At 45.5% G+C, this 11,193-nt stretch overlaps 1 long non-coding RNA gene across 2 annotated transcripts; it reads left to right on the top strand.

The window, feature by feature from the left end:
- The first annotated feature begins 998 nt into the window (after nucleotides 1-998).
- On the top strand, nucleotides 999-10,053 carry LOC111096277. Of its 2 annotated transcripts, XR_005353919.1 has the most exons (5): nucleotides 999-1,084; nucleotides 4,274-4,471; nucleotides 4,743-4,850; nucleotides 6,201-6,507; nucleotides 6,873-10,053. It is a non-coding gene; the product is annotated as an uncharacterized LOC111096277 (long non-coding RNA). The 2 variants fall into 2 exon arrangements; XR_005353918.1 differs by having other exon boundaries at nucleotides 6,201-10,053.
- Nucleotides 10,054-11,193: the final 1,140 nt, after the last annotated feature.

Below are 11,193 nucleotides of genomic sequence, written 5' to 3'. Positions count from 1 at the left end.
ATCATCACGGGAGTGAGGTGCTTTGAAGGGTAAATGTGATCAGGCTACTTCCCGGGGGGGTCCCCTCAGTGGGGTCCCCCCTCCCGTGGAACCCAGTCCGCGATCCCGGCTGCGGCCTTGGGACTCCCCAGGTGTCCGCCCTGACCCCCGGCCCAGCCCCCAGCTCCGGGGCGCCTCTCCCGCCTCCAGCGCGTGCGTCCCCGTAGGCAGCCCACCGTGCGCGTGTCGCGGTACCTGGACAAGCGCCTGGGCTCCTGCGTGGCCCCGGCCACCCCTCGTCCCCCCGCGGTGCTCCCCACGCCAGCCCGTCCTCGTGTTGAGGCTGAGCTACGGCTCCAAAGATGGACGCGAGAACGTTGCTTCGGACAACAGCAGCAACAACAAAGACTTTGCAGAGATGGGTAAGGATCTTGACGTGGGGAGATTCTCGGGGACCACCTGGCTTGGCCCTGATGCATCACAAGACTCTGCGAGAGGAGGCGGGAGACGGAAGCAAGTGGTAGAAGATGTGACAAGACAAGCAAGAGGTTGCAGTGACAAGGAAGGGGCCAGGAGCCAAAAATAGGCCCGAAGACTTCTCCCCGAACCTTCTAGAAGGAACATAGCCATGCTGGCACCTTGACTTTAAACTTCTGAGCTCCGGTGCTGTAAGAGAATGAACTCGTGTTGTCCTGTGCTACGAAGCTTATGGAAGTTAGAGTAGCACACCACACGCGCGACCTTCAAAGGCCTTCATAAGCCAGCCACACAAGCCATTCATTCCACGAATGATGGAGGACTCCTTAGGATGCTGCCCTTATGGCCTTTATATTAAAATAGAAGGAGACAGAATGTAAACAGTAAATGTGAGAATTGTAAATGCTGTGTACTTAGAGGAAAACAGGAACAGGAGAGGAATTGTAATTTTGAATAAGGTGGTCAACATGGGGACTCAGTGAGAAAATGAGTAACGGGAAGGGACTAGATGCATGGACACAGGGAAGGGCGTCCTCCAGGGAGGGAGACAGGCCAGTGCCAGAGCTGTGAAAAGAGAGACATCTGGTGTGTTTGCGGAACGCTGAGAAGCCAGTGTGGCTGAGACAAGGTGAGCCCGAGTGGGGAGTAGTAGGGTCGTGGGGTCAGAGAACAATAGCCAAGCCAATTATGTAAGCTATTTCCTGCATAAAGTGGGTTAGTCTTGAAGAGTTTTGAATAGAGCCGTAAGATGCACTGAAGGGGTATCTGGGTGGCCCAGCCTGTTGGGCGGCGGACTCTTGATTTCAGCTTAGGGTCTCAGCTCAGAACTCGCAGTTGTGAGTTCAAGCCCTGCGTCAAGCTCCATGCTGGATGTGGAGACTACTTGTTAAAAAATGCACTGAGGGAGATTTTTGAAAGAATCCCTCTGTTGCTGTTTTGAAAATAAATCCGCAGTTGGGGTAGGGATGGCGATAAGAAGGATGAAAGCAGAGATATGAGAAGGCTGTTGTAACAACCCAGGCAAGAGATACTGTTGGCTCAGACCCAAATGGTGCCTGTGGGGTCAGTGAGCAGAGAGAAGATTCTAAATACGCTTTAAAAGGTGAGGCCAACAAGATTCCCTGCCAGAATGGATGTGGAAGTCCAACGCCAAAGTATTTTGTCTCGCGAAGGGGGAGTAGTAGGCTTAGCACGGATGGGGAAAGCTGAGTAAGTAGGACTGGGGCCAAAGATCAGGAGTTCAGCTTGGGGCTTGCTAAGTTTGGGTCCAATTAGACATCCAAGTGAGGAGCAGTTGGATATTAAAGTCTGTCCATCAAGAGAGTCTGGACAGTCGTTGACAGCGTCGATGGCATTTAAAGGATCAAGCGAATGAGAGACATAGAGATGGAAGCAAGCCAGGGGCTACCCCGTGCCAATGAGAGTACAAGAAATGAGGGGTGACTGGGAAGCCTAAGTCAGAAATACTGCAACATGTGTAGGAAAAAATAACAGTTTACCTTAGAAAATCAGGTGTCTATTGCTTTGGGTGGTGCAATTGGTCAAGCATCCGACTCTTGGTTTTGGCTCAGGTTGTGATCTCAGGGTCATGAGATCAAGCCCCACACAGTGCTCTGCACTCAGCTCGGAGTCTGCTTCAGATTCTCTCCCTTTCCCGTTGCCCCTCTCCCTCTCTAAAATAAAATAAATAAATCTTAAAAAAAGGAAAATTTTCTATTTTTACATGGAGGAAAATATTTTCTGTAAAAAAATCCACATTTTTACCTCAAATTTTCCAGATTTTCTTCTTTTCTTAGTTAACTCTAACAAAATGCAATATAATGAGTCTAAGTATCAGTATTTGCATTTGTTTTTCTTGTACTTAGAGCAGCAGTATCATTTTCCAGAGCCCCATAAATCTCCACACATTGTCACTGAAGATATCTCTTCCTTAAGAAGTGAAGAATTGGGGGCACCTGGCTGGCTCAGTCAGTAGAGCATGTGGCTTTTGATCTGGGTTTGAGCCCTTTGGTTGTAGAGCTTACTTTTAAAAAAGGGGTGAAAAATCAATATGGTGACTAGAAACAACAATTTTTCGGGTTAGAAAATGGGATTCCCAAGCACATGTGTTGTAGTCTCCTCCCTCAGCTGACAGGTTGTCCTACTCTGCTCTTTTTGCTGGAATTGGATGACAGACTTAACAGGCATTTGCCCCGTTGTATTTTTTGAAATCCTTTCATATATGATCTCATTTATTCCTTACAATAGTCTTAGGAAGCAGATAATGTTATTCTCATTTACAGATAAGGAAACTCAAGGAGGAAAAGCAATTTATTCATAGTCACTAGCAAATTTTGGACTTGACTCAAACTTAGAACCCCTACTCATTTCCTAGTTAATTAGGATGCACAAGAACCTTTAAATTATTAAGTTTTTTTTTATTTTTTTAAATATCACTTCAGGGTTAGAAAGAAGGTAAAGAACATTTTCTGGGCTTATTAGAAATGGTTTACTAGCTATTAGGCTGTGTAAGGTTGTATAAAATCTAAAGAAAATGGAGGTATTATAAATTTCTCATAAGAAATTGCTCTTTCTTAGTTCTTGTGTGCTACTTTCTTGCAAAAATTACTTAACCTATAGGGCCTAACTCTTCTTTGATTGTTCCAAAGCTGCCTTGAGATTGGTCCTAATCAGAAAGCACCATGTAATGGCCATCGAAGACTGGTTATGTGCCCTGGCTTACTAAAATGAGGCTGGCAATCATCCCCATTTTTCCATTTTATCTGAACGTTCCTGGCACTCTTCTCTCTCCTGTTTTCTGAAGTCAGTACCATGTGACTGTGAATTGAAAAGCAGTATCTTAGGAATTCTCGGATAGATTATACTAGTACTGTGAGAAGGAGAATAAGCGTACTGGAAGTGGGTGATACCATTATTGTTATAAACAAGTTAGCATGGGGGTTGATTATTTGCTGCCATTGATGAAAAGTTTGGCTTTAGGAGGATGAAGAGACTGCCTTAGAGTATTGAAAGAAAGGGGAGGCTCTGGGGAGTAAAAGGGACAGACAGATAAAGGAGGCCTGATGGCTGGGAACCCAATATATGGAAAGGTAAAGAGTGACTCCAGAAGGTGGTGGGGATATGGAAATTATGCTTATCAGTAAGATAAATGCATGAGTGGAGATGAACTACTATACCCCACGTGACAGCATCTAGGGATATTTAGTTAGATGCTTCCATGTGAAGGGAACAAGACGTCAGAGTTTGGTGACCATGTGACTCAGGAATAACCATTAAAGAGAACAATTTGGTAGCAGTTAGCTGGGGGGGGGGCACTTGGAAACTCAGAGAGCTAAGATGGAAGGTTTTCTGACTCCTGTTCTGACGTCCACTGCCCAAATATATAGCGTTATATCCAGGGTATGTGTTTTCAGAGATACCATTGCTTTAGGATAATCAATGTGCCCAACCTAAATAAAGTAGTATATTCTTGAAAGCACTAAATGGACACTTTAGGACACTTTCAGTCACCAAGGAGCCTATACCACTTTTATTGTTTTTCTTAGGTTTATCTATGACTGAAAATAATAGAAAACTGAGATTTGCTCAGGTTGGGCTGGAAGGTAGTGGAAGAACATAATAGTAGGCTATTCTAATTTCTATTAAAAGTGTACTCGAAGGGGCAGGGAACCAAACTTTTAAGAAGCTTTAAATCTAATATTTGGGAGAACACTGATTTAGGAATTAGAAGGCAGCTTACTACTGATCATTAGTTCGATGATTATGCTGAGCAAGTCATTGATTTTATTTTTTCCATCTGTAAAATGTGGCTAATAAGCCTAGGTCGACGAGTGCACGCATTCAACAGACGTTTCTTGGGCAGCTACCCGATGCCGGGCCCACACTCGCCTCTAGTGGTGCGCAGCAGTCTCTGCCCACACAGACTTCAGGGCTGGCTGAAGGTTGGCACTGTTGTCAAGAGTAAACAGGTTTACGAGAGGCCTGTTGGATGCCCCTGCACGCGGTAGAGCACCAGGTGAGTGTGAGGTAGTAGTATTTCTGTCCATGAGCACTCACTGGGCCCCGACTGTGGCGGGCCCTGCACACAGCAGAGTGTTAAGCCGTTGCGCACGATCTGTAGTCTTACTCTGCTTCTAATTTTTCTTTCTGTGAAGTGTTTGTGTTTCTAGGCATAACTTCCTTGAAAACAAAGACATGCTAACAAGCAATTAGAATTTCACACCCACACCGTGCCCTATTATTCATTAGCTTTTCTTTCTTTTTCTATTATTTTGAAAATACTGGAGCTGAAGGAGAGGAACTGCCAGGAGGAAGTGCCAGGCAGGCACTGCAGCTGCCACGTGCAGAAGGGCAGAAGTGCACAAGCCACACGCAACTGTGGGTAGATTTTGAAGGTACAACAAATAGGGTTTTCTGATGGGCTGAATACGAAGTGGGGGAGAAACAGAAAGATTTAAGAATGGCTCCAGAGATTTTTGGCTTGGAATCTGGGAGGATGTGTTTGCTATCGTTTAACACAGGGAAGCCTTCAGGGAGAGAAGGTTGGGAATAGATTGGTAGAAATCCTGTTTGAGTCTGGAATATGCTATGTTGGAGACGTCCGTGATCTTCCAGGTGGAGATAGTACTTAGGCAGTGAAGACCTGCGAATCTGAAATTCGGAAGAGAGGTCTGGGTTGAGGGTGAATGTGAGTCACCAGCATCTGTACAGCCAGGAGGCGGAGTGTGATCACCCAGGGGACAGGAAAGCATTGAGAAGACAGGAGAGCCAAAGACAGGCCCAGAGCGCTCCCGCTTTTAGGAAGCCAAGGAGAAAAGAAAGGGAGAGACAGGAAGGAAATCCAGAGGGAGGCTCCCTACAGCAGGACGGAGAAGTCTGTCGACGGTGATACCCTGTCACGTCACCTACCAAATGCTGTTGACAGGAGGGACTGACAGTTGATCATCGAACTTCAACTTTTGGACAGGGAGCTCTTAGGTGATCCTGGTGCAGGGGATGCAGTGGGATGGCAGGGAGGGCAGCTCTACGGGGAAGCGGGGAAGCGCTGGAGGTGCGTGGAAACACTCCTGGGGCCTGGGGGCACCGCTGGGAGGAGAAGCCCTGGCCAGCGAAGTCTTTGGTTTTAGACACGCGAGAAGTAACAAAGGAAATGACGCAGGGGAGGGAAACGGAAGCCCCAGGTGGAGAGAATCATGGGCACTGTATTCCCGGGCAATGACGGGAGAAGTGATGTGGGGGCCAGGAGAGGAGGCCGCGAGCTCCTGGGGAGGAGGAGGGAGAGGGGGGACCTGTGCACCTGCAGCTGCACCAGGTGGGACGCCTCCCCTTGGGCCCTTGAGCAGGAGAGAAAGGTGAAGAGCCTCGTGGCTGGAGGTGAGGTGAATTGGGGGCCGACGGGAATCTAATGGGCAGGAAAGTGAAGCTTGTGTTTGTAGCATTGCCAAGGCCAAGGCCAGGGCTCAGTGCAGATCCTGTGGAGACTGGAGGAGCCAGGTGCTGTTCCATGCTCCCGAATGAATGAATTTCAAGTAGAGAAACACAGCTGCGCTCTGCACCTTTGGTGGCTGCTGGTGAAACCGAACCCCGGCAGGCATTTCTGCTCTTGGACAAAAGTCCACCGGTTGCTCCATATTTTATGCTTAGATTTTAATTTTTCAGACAAATTACTCTTTCTTTTTAGCCGAGATTAAAGATACTTGACACAACCACGAGGAGACCTATATGCACCTCCACGTTTATTGCAGGATGCTGTGCAATAGCCGAGATTCGGGAGGAACCGATGTGCCCGTGAGTGGAAGGATGGATGAAGATGTGGTGTAGACACACCACGGACTATCACCAGGCATAAAAAAGAATGAACTCTTGCTATTTGTGACAACATAAATGGCCCTAGAGAAAGACAAATCCCGTATTAGTTCACATACATGTGAAATCTAAAACAAATGTAAAGACAAGACAGAAACAGACTCCAAAGACATAGGCAACAAACTGTTGGCCGCCCAAGTGGAGAAGAGTTGGGAGGCAGGCACAGTAGGTGAAGCAGATGAAGAGGTACAAAGTTCCAGTTATAAAATCAATAAGTCGTGGGGATGTGATGTTAGAGCCAGGGGAATACAGTCAATAACACGGTAATAACTTTGTGTGGCGACAGATGGTAACTAGACTTACTGTGGGACTCCCTCTGTAATGTATACAAATATCAAGTCACGATGATGTACACCTGAGGCTAAACAAAAGTTACCCACGACTATGGGAATAATTAGAGCATCTTTTTATTTGGGCCAAGGAGATAAAGGCTGCGAGGGGAATCAGATCAGATACAATCGGGGTATTTCTTCAGAACCTCTAGCTGTAATGTCTTACTTACCTACGGGCTATTAGACTAGAGTCTTACTGTGCATTTCTTTTATTTATAGTCATCACGGGAAGTCAATTTGTCACTCCTCCGGTCAGCCAGTGGAAGATTACATAAGGAGCGCCGGCTTGCTGTGTGCTGCCCAAGAGATGGATTATCGTGTCAAAATCAGGCTACCACGGTTGTGATGCTGTCCAGTGCAATTCAGAAATTCCTGACTGACCTTCACATTACAAACAGATTTCTGCTGTTTCTCAGCATGATTTTCCAGGACTTTCACTAACTTGGCAATTTGCACTATTGATCAAGTCAGAGTTCTAGTCAAGTATGTGCTACAAAATACCAAGTTGTGGGTTTTTTTTTTAAAGGTCAACGAACAAGTTGTACCTTAGTACATTTCATACAGAAATTGAAGTGATTCTTCTTACTTACCTGCCTTAGGTGTGTCTAAGATGGGCAAGGATGTAGGGCAACTCGGGAGTGAGGAAGGTAGGAGTCGTCGGGGCCCAGCATTCAATGGGTTTAAACCAGTGATCACCGTTTACTGAGAGTAGCCGATGGACGCGAGGATGTTGTTAGGAAGGAGGTTGGGCATGTGGGGCAGAAATGCCCCTGGTGAGGCAGCTTTTCTTTCCGTAAAGCACTGAGGTCCCCCTCTGCTCCCTCCCACAGAGGGATTGTATCAGTCAGTGTCCAACAGGAAACAGAAAATACCAAAAAATTGAATAAAGTTGAACATAAAAAAGTAACGGGATTTCAGTCATGGGGGATTGGCAAATGCAAGCCAAAAGAATTTAGACAAACACAAGACTAGCGATATAGGCGGAGCCATTAGCCCTGGCCCTGAAGTGGAGATGCGGACCTTCCAGGAGAGGGCCCAGCAGAGGCTCACTGGGTATGCGAGGTGCACAAAATATTCCCCTGGAGTGCTGGGAGATGCCATCCTCATAGAGGTGCCTCAGGACTCTGCAGATTGCAGTGGTCTGGGAAGGCTGGTTGAGGGGAGAAGCCATGTCCACCAGCCTTCTTCTCTGAAGTCTACCCCGGGGGTGTGTGGAGGGGAACTGTTTACGGAGAGGTGCTAAGCAGTGGCTCCCCCTGGGACACTGCTCCAGGGGAGGGGGTGCTGAGAGTCCAGTCCCAGTGAGAGACACTATCATGGACGCTCCTGAAAGGGGTGTGCGGGGCAAGCTGCCATAAATAGGGGTCACGTGCTGCTGGCCGAGAGGCGTTGCTGAGAAAATCGCACACTCTGCAGGGGCCCTACAAGCTCAGTACTGCAGGCCAGGCAGAGAGACCTCTCACTCATCCGAGATCCCTCTCGGCCATCAGATGTTGGGCCAACTGGCAATGGAGAGAGATTTGCAGAACTTAGCTCTGTTATTGCAGAGCATGGAAGAACACGTGGATTTGGAGCTGAGAGGTAATAAATCGATAACTCACATTGTGCTCTAGATGTCTCCCTATCACCTCTCATTCTCTGAATGAGGGAGACCCTGTGCTCCTTGCTTTCTGGAGAAAATCCTATTTAGACTAAAAACATTTGCTGCAAGGTGCCCTCTCTTGTGCTTCGAGCCTACTATGAGATTCAAAGTCTCTTAATGAAGAAAAAGACTTATTGTACAGCCCACCATGCCCTGCACATAAAACAATTACAGCTCGGTGCCAGGTGTCATTACTTTGGACAAGCCCTCACAACAATGCCTGGAGACTGATCTGAGGCTCTTGTAGAGAGCGGCAAGAAAGCAATTTAGAAAAGCAATAATAAAATGGATGGTGGCAGCCAAAGTCTATTCACAGGGAATTACCTTAAATATACTTGCCATTTTAGCTTTCTGGAGTGTTTCCTTTGTAATTACATGGAGGCCTCTCAGGGACTCTAGTTTCTTTATCAGCTCCTTCAAATTACATCTGAGAAGATGAGGCGGATAGTTATTTAGGTCAGCACAGTTTTCGTATTTATTTGTCTTCTGCGTATATTTCTTAACAAACAACACAAAAGAAAAAGGCACTCAGCGTTGACACAGAAAACCTGAAATCTAGCCTTTTTAAGAGGACTCTCGGCAATTGGAATCAAACCAGAACCTGTACTTCTTCATCTACTTGAGGAAGAGACCACTTCTTTGGCATATGTGGTGGATTTGCTGGGTCGTCATTTTCTGAGCTGAAGAGCCTCCTCTCTGTGCTCCCGCCCCAGTATATTCACATGCCCGCAGGACAGGGCTTGACAGTAGTTACCACCCCAATAAGAAACCTGCATGGGCAGATGTTGGCTACAGCAGGAGGCCCCATGGCTCAGGCACCAGGTAACACCATGCCCCGGGAGGGCTCGGTAGGGGGCTGTCAGAACTGGAGCTGCTCGAGCCATGTGAATTGGGATCCTCTGGTCTGCACACGATGATTGACTTATTCGGCCCCTTTGCTTGCACTACTTACTCCTGAAGAGGATGACGAAGATAACCCAGAACGACGGCAGAAGAAGTAATTTCCTTTCTGCTTAGAAGAGAATTTGACTGGCATCTTTCAAACATGAACGAGAACCCATAAGGGAGTCGTGCAAAAATAATCAGCACATAGCAATGGACAAATGGTGGTCTTTAGCACTGAAAAGCATGATAAATTTTAATTTATATATAGATTCTATGAAAAAAGGCAATCAAAATGAAGAAAACAACAATGACAAAAAATGACGACCCTGTTGCCAGTTAATAGTAATTTTATTTTCTGATGTTTGTGGCTTTGTGAGCATTCTTTAAACCTGTAATGATTTCTTTTCTCATTCTGAAACAACAAATTTTCCTTATATGAATAAATGAATGTGAAATGAAAAGGAAATGAAAGGAAAGCGTGGAAGAGGGAAGGTTTTGGAGACATGGAAGGGACATCCACAGGAGTAAAGACAACAAAAAGAGGATTCTGGTAGGTTTTATAGCTATTTTTTTATTTAGAGCAATTATGTAATGGGAACTTTGACTAATTCTAGAGTTTAAATGTACACACAGGAGACCTTAAAGTCTCGAGAAAAAAAAATCATTGCATAAAAAAATGAAGTCTTTAGCACCTGTTCAACTCATCTCTAGGGAGATAATTCATTTAACAGAAACTGTAGTCTCAGATATCCAGCAGGATAACGCTAATCCTCAAGAGCTTTTGAGTGACGAGTAATCTGATACTGTATCCCTTATCACATTTTATTTTGCTACGAATTAGAGTGTGCTGATTTTTAAAAAGCTTACTGTATGCAAGACTCGAAATTATTATTATTATTACTATTATTATTTAGCAGGATGTGTTCAGGGACTAAGAATCAGCTGAGTTATTTTTAAAATTGCCTGGTACACATAGTCCCCCGCTGGTAGTGACCAAAGTCCATTACTATCGGACAGTCATACAATAGACCATTGTATTTATGTTTCCCTAGACTCAAGGCTACACAGGAAGAGTTTTCTGCCTTAGGAGCCGTGTCTCTTCGATCCTTGACTTTTCCATAACTGTTTGCTCTCCCTAGCTACCTCTGATAGTTGTTTGTTCAAGTCCCGCTGTGATATCATTACATGTTCCATGAAACTCGATCCCTTAGCAGAGTTGGTTATAGCACACCCTGTACCAGGAGAGGACGCAGAATCAGAAATGGACTGGCTCAGCTTCTCCTGCTGCATGAGCTGCTCCCCCAAAGGGAGGTAGGCCTCACTGGGAGCCTGTAATAATCCAGGCCCCCAGGCTACTACTTCATAAATTACTATTTCTTCATGGTAAGCTTTTCTCTTCAGTTGCAATTTTCTCGGCTACTAGTGGTGACTACTTTTAATAACCAAAAAAAAGTAAATAAATAAATAAATAAAAGAGAGAGAGAGAAAGTGGGGCAATGACAGGGAAATAATAGAAGCAGGATCCAGAGCTTGAAATAATTTTAGGACAGCATTGCTGACTGTAAAACATGGTCTACTGAGTGGAGTAATGTTAGATGTTTTATCCATCCATCCATCTGTTCACCCAGATGGCAGAATGAATATTCTAAAAAAAAAAAAAAACCTCCATGGATATTATGTAGAGAAGGTTGTAAGATTAAATGTAAAAAGAATACATATAAACCTGAAATTTAGCTATGAAAGATGGATCCTACAAGTGCAGTATAGAGGGGCCGGCCTTTGAGTGCTGTGTACCTGTGTAAAAACTGCACTAAATGCTTAAAATGTCAACATCAGCTAAATAGCTGCTAAAAATCTTTGCATCGTGTAAACGGAATTAGAATGTCTATCTCGGTGGTTGAGAGTCCTGTTTTCCTTGATTATGTTTCCTCCCATCAGGCCATTTGGTTCTGCACACCATGATTAAGAGGAGCACTGGACGTTGGAACGCTTGGGCTGAAAGTGGTTGGGGTG

This window comes from Canis lupus, chromosome 1, assembly GCF_011100685.1.
Source record: "Canis lupus familiaris isolate Mischka breed German Shepherd chromosome 1, alternate assembly UU_Cfam_GSD_1.0, whole genome shotgun sequence".
Taxonomy (NCBI): Eukaryota; Metazoa; Chordata; class Mammalia; order Carnivora; family Canidae; genus Canis; species Canis lupus.
This window is presented reverse-complemented; position numbering and strand designations above follow the sequence as displayed.